This window comes from Dasypus novemcinctus, chromosome 8 (genome assembly GCF_030445035.2).
Source record: "Dasypus novemcinctus isolate mDasNov1 chromosome 8, mDasNov1.1.hap2, whole genome shotgun sequence".
Lineage (NCBI taxonomy): Eukaryota > Metazoa > Chordata > Mammalia > Cingulata > Dasypodidae > Dasypus > Dasypus novemcinctus.
In genome coordinates this window covers 27,039,166-27,048,660 of record NC_080680.1, presented here as the reverse complement: position 1 = coordinate 27,048,660, position 9,495 = coordinate 27,039,166, and positions in this window count along the sequence as shown.

Sequence of the window (9,495 nt, the reverse complement as noted above, 5' to 3'; positions counted from 1 at the left end):
CATGAAGTACAGTACTTCAGAATTTAGGCAATGATGATAAGAGAACCTTGTAAAACAGCCTGTGGAAATGCCAAGAAAAAATTCCCCATTTCAACAGGATAGTCACTGATATTTTTGTGACTATGCCAAGCAGCTAGGCCAAAAGGTCTCACAGTTATGCAAGCCAGGCCATTTAATAACCTGCTTTTTAATAGCTGTCAATTGCCAACATAAAGAACCACACACAAGGTACAGTGAAATTTCTGTTTAAATGAAACAAAAGGCTAATTTGCACACATTTGTGTATCTTCCAGCCTAACTCAAAGAATGTGCACTGAGGATTTTAGTCAATCCAAGGTCAGCTTAGACCATTTCACGGTCAATTTGAGGAAAGATAGAAGAGGAGGGGAAGGAAAGTGGTAGGTTTAATATTTTTTTAGCTTGTGATAATGTTAGCTAACTGGTGATTTATCTTAATGTTTTTCAGTCCCCAGGAGCGGGGAGAAAGGCCAGCTCCAAAATCCATTTCAGCACTTTTCCCGTGTGAGTCGTTCACCCAACCAACTCTTCATCACCTCTCCCTCAGAATACGTGTTGAGTTGTGGCAAACATGAAAGCGTCCCTCGGCTGCTGAAGCAAAGAGGGACGTGGATTACAGGACAACGCAGCCACAGTGCTGAGCTCCTCATACGTGGACATCGCTTTACAGATCTGCTTTATCAGACAGGCAGTTCAGTGCTAAGAAAATCGAAACATTTACATATTTTGCACCACCATTAACGGGTAGCGATTGGTATTAAGTGCAAATAATTCATTGAGTTTAAAATTTAAACAAATGATAATAAATTAAATTTGAATAATTTAAGTCTAATATTAGTAGAGGAGTCCAAAGTAGATGGCAATGCTGGATTGTTTTTTTATTTTAACAAAAAATAGACTGGAAAGGCTAAATACGTAACATTAGTGATCCAGTATCTGTATAGGGTAAAGGGCGGTAGGGGATGGAGAGGGGGAGGATATTTGAAATTCCTTTAAAGCTAAGGGCAGCATAGAGCTTGTATATGTTAAGACTGTACATTAAGATTTCCAACTCATTACATCCTAAGAGGCCAAGTTTTCTAGAAGTGAAATCATCTAAAATGGATATAAATTAGCAGATTTTTAGACCGAGTTTTATGCACTAATGAAAAGATTTCAAGAAATAAAACTGCTCATTTACTTTCTATATACTGAAGATACAGAGGGGAAGTGTCTTCCAAAAGTCAAAACACCCAATATAATTCTAAATTATAGCTCAGAGGAGATCGTTACCATGTTGCTCAGTATTAGTCCAGAAATTAAAGGCAAAAATGATAGACTCATTGCTCATTGACAAAGCAGGTATCATGGAAAGCAGCAATAATCATCTCAAGCATATTCCTGAATCACAATTTGTTTGATAATTAAAATGTTAGAGGGACAGGCATCTTGGCTAGATAGATTCTATTTCACTCGCTCTTCATATGGAAGTCTTTCCAGCCTAACGATATGTCATGGGATTGTACAAATTGGCATTTGCAGATATCAAAAGGATGTCTGCCACCTAGGGAGCTGCGTGAGTTTACTGTCAGCTGCTGGCTGTCAGCGGCCTTTCTGATCCTGTTTCCATGGAAATTGGCATTAGATAGGTTGGGGGGAGGATAGTTACGGGTTGCGTTTTATTTCATTATTTCAAATAAGATGTTTGAACCTTTCACTTTCTTTGCACCCATCTGAAACTGGTTTCCCTGGCAACGGAATCAGGGATGTTGCCCCCCAAGAGCAGAGAGCAGGAACTCTTCCTTTGCTGATCTTAGAAGACAGAACTGATGAAGAGGCAGCACAGGCAAACATCCATTGAATGAGCAGAAGGGTGGTAAGGAAAAAAAGGGAAAAGGAATTTGAAGTGTCCTAAAACTACATTAGCAGATTAAAAAAAAAAGAAAACAAGGTTTCCTTTATTTCAGAATCTAGCCATTCAAGCAAGGCAAATATCCAGGTGGTAAGGATCTGTCACAGTCCTTAAAAGCTGCCCTTGGATCAGATGACTACTTAATCCTGCTGCTCTACCAGGCTCCTCTCGCCACAGTTCACACCACCAGTTTATGCATTTTCTTATGCATTTCGCTCACTTTCCTTAAAGGGAAAAGAAGAAAAAAATAATTCCAGAAAGGGGCTCACTGGGTCCATTTTTCCCATAGATCAGTGTTCTCGCATACTGAGTGATTTTCTTTCCAAGGGACTATAATTGTTTTTAAAAGGATTTTCGCTGGAGAGCGTTTGTTAAATGGAGAATGTGGCGGCAAAAAATGGTTGTCTGCTTAAAATAATAATAATAATATTAATACTAAAGAAACCTTAGGGGAAAGAAAAGAGTGGCCGTTAAGCTAAACTAATAAGAATGGTTTAGCACTTTTCATTCCAAATATGAAGGTATGTATCAGGGCTATTACAATTGCAGAGTGCTATGTAGTGGATTCAGTAGAATGGCCATGTAAATTGAAAAGCAAACTAATGTCTCTTCCAAGCTCTGGAAACCACAGAAGGCATTTGCTCCCAAGTGGAGGACTCTGTGCAATCAGCCAATGAATCACTCACCCAAAGAACAAGAGCTTTATCTTTCTCATCAACTGTCTTTTATGCCGAGGTAGGATATGGGTCACTTCATACAATATCAGAAGGAAAAATAGAAGGGCATAGACTTCAGCAAATAGACCTCACATGGGTGCTGATGGTCTGTGTTACAGAAAGGGAAACGCTTTATTCCTCTTCTTTAATTTTGCCATATAAAACACTCCCATGAAAGGTGACACCCACAATGCTTGATAAAAATAAAACTCTTCATTGAGATGCTTGTGTTAGGTGGATGTAACAGATTTTGTTTTTTAGCAAACAAGAAAGCCCACTATAGAAATTAAAAATAGGCTTATAATATGTTCACATCCTGTGATCTAGCAATCCCATTCCTGAGATTATTCCAAGGACATAAATCAAAAGAAGAAGAAAAATGCTCTGGAGATTTTATGTTTATATCCTGTTGAAGGCAGTATTAGTTATGAGGGTTCAAATGCAGTTAAAAAATGCAATGTTGCAGAAGTAGTTTAATAAATGGTGATATATTATGTGATAGAGTCAGTGAAAAGAAACACCGAAGACAAGGAAGAAATTTGGGGGAAAAGACTTGGAGTACTTAATGAGAAAAAGCAGAATACAAAATGGAATGTGTTGTGTTTTTGTGTGTGTACATGTAGAAACAGACTTATGGGAAATATAACAGAATTATTAGGATGAAGTTTATTGATTTTTTTTAATGGCTTATAACTCCCTTCCTTCAATGAAAAATAAGGCAGTAATTCAATTTTTGGACACCTCCTTTTTCTTAAAAATTTTTATTCTAGTAACACATACACAACCTGAAATTATCCCTTTTACCCACATTCTAATATATAATTAGTGGTATTAATTACATTCACAAAGTTTTGCTATTATCAGCATCCATTACCAAATCTTTTCTATTACCCACAATAGAAACTCTACCAATTAACCATTAACTCCCCATTCTCTACTCCCACCCTGGCCCTTGGGAACCTGTTTTATGGTTTTGACTCAATGAATTCATTTATTCTAATTATTTCATAACAGTGAGATCATATGATACTTGTCCTTCTGTGTCTGGGTTATTTCCCTCAACATGTCTTCGAGGTTCATTTATGTTGTTGCATGTGAGAAAACTTCATTTCTTTTTATGGCTGAATAATATTCCACTGAATATATTCACATTCATCTGTTGATGGACACTTGGATTGCTTCTACTTTCGGTAACTGTGAATAATGCTGTTATGAATATCAGTGTGAAAATACCTGTTCAAGTTCCTGCTTTCACTACTTCGTGGTATATCCTTACAAGTGGGATTGCTAAGTCATATGGTATTTCTAAACTTAACTTTCTGAGGAACCACCAAACTGTTTTCCACAGTAGCTGCATCATTTTACATTTCTACTTACAATGAACAAGTGTTCCTTATTTCTCCACATTCTCTCCTACATTTGTTTTCCCTTTGTGGGCTTTGGTTCTATTGGTTTTTAAGAAATTATTATTATTTTATATTTTATATCTCTGCTCTAATCTTTGTTATTTGCTTCTGCTCACATTGGATTCAGTAGCTCTTCTATTTTTCTAGATCCTCCATTGAGACGGTAAGTCTCATTTGAGATCTTACATCTTTTTTAACATAAGCATTTAGAGCTATCACTGTTCCTCTCAGAATTGCCTTTGTTGCATCCTTTAAGTTTTGGTATGTTGTGTTTTCATTTTCATTTGCCTCAAGATATTTCCTAATTTCTCTTGTGATTTCTTCTTTGACTCAATAGTTGTATAACATGCACTGTTTAATTTCCACGTATTTGCAAATTTCCCAGTTCTCCCTCTGTTATTGGTTTCAAGCTTCACTCCATTGTGGTTGGAGAAGGTACCTTGTATGATTTCAGTGTTTTTTAATTTAATGAGGCTTGTTTGGTGACCTAACATATGGTCTATCCTAACGTGCACTAGAAAAGAATGTATATCCTGTGGCTGTTGGGGGAAGTGTTCTGTGTATTAGGTCTAGTTTGTTCATAGTATTGTTCAAGTAATCTATTTCCTTATTTATCTTCTATCTAGATATTCTATCCATTATTTGAAGCTGTATATTGAAGTCTCTTATTATTAATATAGAATTATTTCTCCCTTAAAATCTGTCAATATTTGCTTCAGGTATTTTAGGCTCTGCCATTAGGTACATGTAAAATCATTCCATGTTCTTATTGAGTAGACTCCTTTATCAGTATATAGTCACCTTCATGACAGTTTTTCACTTAAAGTCTTTTTTATCTGATGTTAGTATAACTATCATAGCTCTTTTTTGGTTACTATCTACATGGTATGATGTTTTGCATCCTTTTACTTTCAACCAACTTGTGTCTTAGAATTTAATGTTAGTCTCTTACAAACAGCATATATTTCAGTCATGCTTTTTATCCATTCTGCCAATCTCTGCCTTTTGAAGGGAGAGTTTAATCCATTTACATTTAACTACTGATAATACCCAACTTTTTTCTGCCATTTTTTTATATTCTTACTGTACCATTTTGAGTTCTCATTTCTTTCTGCATGTATTTTTTTCATGTTTTCTTTGTGCTTACCAAGGGGTTTGTGGCAGTTTGAGGCTTTTGTGGACCCCAGGAAGACCTGTTCTTAAACCAAATCCATTCTTGTGCATGTAAACCTTCTGAGATGGGACCTTTTGACTAAAATGAAATCAGTAGATCACAGAGACTGAGAGGAAGCTGCTTTAGCCACAAGCTGAAAGCAATGAGGCCTGGAAGGGAGGGGAGAGAGAAGCAGATACTGCCATGTGCCTGATCACCCACAGCTGCAGCTCTGAGAAAGGATCTCTTGATAATGCCTTGATTTGGACACTTTCACAGCCTCAGAACTGCAAGCTTTTAACCTAATAAATCCCCATTGTAAAAGCAGGCACACCTCTAATATATTGCTCAAAGCAGCTTTAGCAAACCAAAACAGGGCTAAAATTTAACATCCTAAATAAATAACATTCATGTTTGATACTACTTAACTTCAATTAGCATACACATACATTATTCCTACACTTCTCTGTTCTCCCCCTTTTGCTGTATATTACAAATTATATCATTATATACGGTATATACAAAACTATAGATATGCCATTACTTTTTTATGCATCTGCATTATAGAACCTGTAAGAAGTAAAAAGTGGTGTCATACTAAAAAATAATCAATAGTACTGGTGTTTATAATACCCATACAGTTACCTTTCCTGGAGGTCTTTATTTCTTTAGACCATTTTTATTCACTCTCTAGTGCCCCTTCCTTTCAGTCTTTAGAGTTTTCTAGTGGTGACAAACTCCTCATCCTTTACGTATTTGAAAGACAGTTGCTCTGGACACAAAATTATTGGTTGGCAATTGTTTTCTTTCAGCACTTCAAATATTTTGTCCCTCAGCACTCAATCTTACTGAGACACCCTTGTACACAACATACTTTTTTCTTGTGGCTTTCAGAACTCTCTTTATCCTTGCCATTTAAGTGTTTGACTATTATGTGTCTAGGCATGGTTCTCAATGAGTTTATTTTCTTTAGGTTTTACTGGACATCTTGAATGTGCATATCCATGTCTTTCATTAGATTTGGGATGTTTTCTGTCATTATTTTATGAACATTCCTCCTGTCCCTTCTTTATGGTGTCCTACATATCTCTTATGCTATGTTTGCTTTCTTTTTTCTTTTTTTTTCTTTTTTCTTTGACTCCCTATGTTGAATCATTTTAATTCTCTAGTCTTCAACTTCACTGATTCTTCCTTTTGCTAGCTCCAGATGAAACGCTCTAGGCAATTTTTCATTTCAGTTATTGCGGTCTTCAACTCTAGTACTTTTGTTTGGTTCCTTTTTAAAATTTCTCTCTTTATTGAGATTCTCATATTGTTCATTCATGTTTTCCTGATATCCTCTAGTTTTTTTCTCTGAGTTTCCTTTTATCTTGAAAAAGTCCTTTTCAAGTATGTTCAAAGTCTGGCATTCTTCCCTGATGGTTTCTGGATTTTCATCTTGTTCTTTTGATGGGCCATCATTTTCTGTTTCTTTGTCTTATAATCTTTTGTTGCACACTGTACATTTTAATATTTTAAAATGGTAGCTGGGATTTAGTGCATCCACTGTCTGCTGCTTAAGTTTGTATCAATAGCAATATGTCAGAAGTTTCCTTAAGTGCCAGGAGATAACAAAAACAAGCAAACCAGGCAAAAATATATTTCACCCTTTTCAAGTTGGCTTGCATATGCTGGTACTCTTCTTCAGAGTTTAGCTCTCTTATCAAGAAAGACAGGCAGAGCCAAGTGCAAAGTGCTGGTTCCTCTCCATCTTTTCTGGTTCTGCTTCTTATCCTGGGTTTGTGCTTCCTTGTGACCCTGGCAATTCCTTCAATTACAAGAATATGACTGTCCACTCGAGTCACTATGAAAAACACTTTCAAACAGAATCAAGGACCCACAATGGGTGCACAGGCTGGCTCCACACTGGACCAGGGACGGTACGGAGGAGGGGATTGCAAGTGTGCCACAAGCTTCTCCTACTGTTTTTAAAGCTGTTTTCGTGGTTCAGCACTTGCCCAGTTACTGCAACTCTCTGTTTCTGAGAGTTTTGATGAAGATGGATCTGCCCGTTTCTCTAGTTGTTCAAATATTCTGCTGGGGGACAGCTCCCTAGAGTGTCTTAAGCTGCTCTCTTGGTTAGCTGAAATACTCTGACTTGCTCTTTCAAGTAGCTGTGCATGCTGGCTATCGCTTACCACATCAGTCTCACAGAGAATAGTAAAATTAGGTTGCTACACTGGCTACTTCTCCAAGTAGACCTAGCATGAGGAAAACTGAATAAAGAAATAATAGCATGCCCCACTCCAACCATGAGCAATGGGCACTTGGAACAAAAACCTTGTGAAACTGACAATTAATGGAATAGGTGAAAACCGTGCAGGTCTGATAGCTCATTCCTGTGTAGAGAAATGAATAGTATATGCTTTAAAATTACAAGAGATAAGGGGAGTTAGTGCATGGATGGGGAAGTCCTGGTAATGGACGGCGTGATTAGCAGTATGCCTAGGAGCAGATAAGATGAGAAAGTTTATGTTGTATATATGTTTCCCCAATTTTTTAAAAAACGAGAGATAATGAAAATTAAAGGTATGTATGATATTAGACTGGATGAAAGAATGGAGGAGAAAATGTCCAAAAGGACATTATTGGAACATAGGAAAAAAGTGGAATAGACTGTAAGCTTTGTATCAATGTTAAATTGTTTAAAACTGATAACATTGTACTTAAGTGATTAAATAAGTGAATACCCTGTTCTTTGGAAAGGTACCTGAAAGTATTAAGTGTTCAACAAACATGACATATATAACCTGCTCTAAAGGTTTAGAAAATAGATATTTTGGATATAGGGAGGGAGGAAGGCAGGAAGGCAGGAATGGAGGAAGGCAGGAAGGAAGGCAGGAAGGAAGGAAGAGAGGGGAGAGGGAGGGAGGGAGGGAAGAAGGGAAGGAGGGAGAGAAGATTAAAAACTGTTAAATGCAGCATAATGTTGGATCTGGGTATCTGGATAGGAATTATGTTGGAGTTCTCTCTATGGGTTTTGTATTATTTTTGCAACTGTTCTGTAAGTTTGAAATTACTGCAGAATACCAAGTTAAAAAATTTTACTATAGGTAAATGCCACCCAAACTCTAAGAGATATTGAAATATACATTCTTCTCCTGGGTAAAACTGTTGAATGATCAGTGCTCTTAGAAATGAAGAGTTCCCTCCTAACCTAATCCACTTCCTGACAGCACCAGCATCTTTCCCCAGGGCTGAGTTATGCTATGCTCAGAATGTACAAACACCAGTTGTAAACTAATGGTGTCAGTACAACAGGATTGAAACAAGTCTGCCATATCCCTACAATCTGTGCCTGCTATAAAATGATCACAAATTTCTTTAGAAATTACCCTTTCAGAAGGGAACATTTGGGAAACCGGTGGCTCAGGTGACTGAGCAACTGCCTACCACATGGGAGGTTCATGGTTCAGTTCCTGGTGCCTCCTAAGGAAGACAGCGAGCTGCCATGACGGGCAGGTGCGGCAAGCTGACACAAGATTATGCAACACAAGACAAAAGAAGGAAAACGTAATGAGAGACACAACAAAGCAGGGAATGGCGGTGGCTCAAGTGATTAGGTGCCTCCCTTCTAAATTGGAGGTCCTGGGTTAAGTTCCCAGTGTCTCTAAAGACACAGCACACAGCAAGTGCAAATAATGAGGAGGTGGGAATAAACAAACAAACAAACATTTAAAAGAACCACCGATGCCCCTAAACAGACTAAATAAGAGTCCCTAAAAAAAAAAAAGAGTCCCTGCTGGCACCAGTTGTGTAATGTGCAGTCTTTTGTTAAAGTCTAATTACTGCCCAAGGCAATCACAAGTAAGGATCAGCTACTAAGTTCAGTGGTCAAGGCTCAAACTGGGCCTAAAGGAGTAACTTCTCAAAGAAAAGCATGACCAGTACACTAAATTTTCAGTAGGGTATCTCATTTAATACCATCAACAACCCTGTAAGGTGGGTATTTTTATTTGTCTAGCAACTAAATATTTTGAAACTATGCAACTTGCCCAAGCCTGTACACTAATAATAAATATCTATCACACCCGGGATCTGTACACCATGTTCTTCCAAACACACAAATGCCCAAGTGGGCTATCTCTAGCTTACATTCTCATTACATGTAGGCTCTTACTCGTGCAACTATACCAAACCTTTTCATTATTAGCTAATTAATTATTAATTAAAAGAACTTAATAATTCCAAAAACTATAGATTCTTAATATTGAAAATCAAAGACACAGTATATACAACCAGAAACCTATCTTGAGAAAACTGGACATCCAT